The following is a 1,789-nucleotide window of genomic DNA, read 5'->3' on the forward strand; positions in this document are numbered from 1 at the left end:
CACTCTACAAATTTTGATATAATTGGTTGGTTCTATTTTGAGATGAACTCAGAATAGTAAAGAAATAAAGAAAAATACTAGCCTTTATCTCTTACAATTGAACATATAATTGCAAGAATTCTCGTTTAGAAAGTAAATTTGCACAACACTTATATTATGTTGTAATATAGATAAAATCATATCACTAAGAAAGAAGAAATAGCTACACAAGTTGCCATAAAAAGAGGAAAACATTTGGATGCACCTTCAGTTTACTTAATACACAAAAGAGAGAGAGAGAAATGATAGTGATAATCCCTTTTCTTTGGGGCTTTGGGAAACCCTTTTGTTATTCATGCACAGTGGGAAACATGGGAACAAAAAAGAAAGATTTGCTGGTGTTTGAGAGTCGCGGTGGACAACGTTGTGTATTGTGAATGGTAAGATGTTCGTGATTGGTGTTTGTGTCCTGTTGAAACAGCCGTGATAGACGCTCTTTTCAGAAGTATGTGAAAATGAAAACGAAAAATGATATTCGGCTGTGCTGTCACGAAGATTACGTTGGCCTGCATTTGGCATTGGAATGCAAGCCCCGTTCTTTTTTTCTTTTTTTTGAAATGGCAAGAAAACGTGAAATCGGAAAGAAAAAGAAATTTTTGAAAAGAGTACTGAACTATGTGTGAACAAGTTTTTTTTGTTACACTTGGTAAAGGGCAGAAGGAGAAGTCATGGAATGGCTCGCTCTCTCTGCGTGTTGGAGTGGCGGAAAATCCGCTGGAATTTCAGTGTGATTCCATTTGCGTGAAAGTTGGATAGCAGATTGAGAACAGGTCACCGGCAATGGACGCTTCAAAGCCTAAGCGGAGACGGATAAACACAAAAAAAAATGAGAGCGCCAGGATTGCTCGGCAAGTTTGCAAGCTGCCTTACTTTGACTGTGGAGTTGTGTACTTCAGGATGTTGTTATTACTATCAAGACCTTAAATCTTGACTTATTTGGCGACATGATCGAGCATGTGAAAGAAGCTTGCTTGTCTCAAGTGGCCAATTTCCCTCAATATTGATAAAAATAAAATTGCTCTTGTGCATACACCCCACACCATTATTGTAATACAAATGCGTTTACCAGGGAAGAAAACCCACCAGGCCATCGGAATGTCGTGGATATGTTTGGGTCAGCAACGAGAGAGAGATATCCACTGTGGAACTTGTAGGTCAAAAATACATGATTTCTGTATTGCCTGCTAAATTTTCAGCCTTTATTGTGAACATCTTGGGGAGAAATTTTCATCTTAATAGACTCGGGTCTCCTAAAGATGTTGGAAAATAACATTGTGATATTGGAAGCGAAATTTTACAGGTAGTATACTAGTGATATATTGGTCTTCGTAATGTCAGAACTTGCGTGCAAATCATGGTACTAATTAGTTGATTAGTAGTGTGGTTTGCAAACACAATAGTCAGATTATTTGAAATAGATTAAAGATTTAAATGATAAAAGTAAAGGTTTACTAAAATAGCATAATCAGTGACACAAAGGGATAACTAACTGAATTTTAAAGGCTACACTTGTCAAAGCACAACAAGTGACCCGTTTACTGAGGCACAGCATTCTTTTCTTTCTCAATTTCCACATTCAATATTTTTTAAACTTCTTTTTTTCTGTAATTGAAGGTCATCCATGTGTATTACATTGTCAGTCTACATCAGCATGGGACCTGGGAAGAAGAAAGAAAAAGAAAAAATGTACTGTACATTGGTGTAAGAATCTGTAGCCTCCGTAAACACCTCACTTTAAAGTTTTGTATCC

The sequence above is a fragment of the Penaeus monodon genome, chromosome 27 (genome assembly GCF_015228065.2).
Source record: "Penaeus monodon isolate SGIC_2016 chromosome 27, NSTDA_Pmon_1, whole genome shotgun sequence".
Classification (NCBI taxonomy): Eukaryota; Metazoa; Arthropoda; class Malacostraca; order Decapoda; family Penaeidae; genus Penaeus; species Penaeus monodon.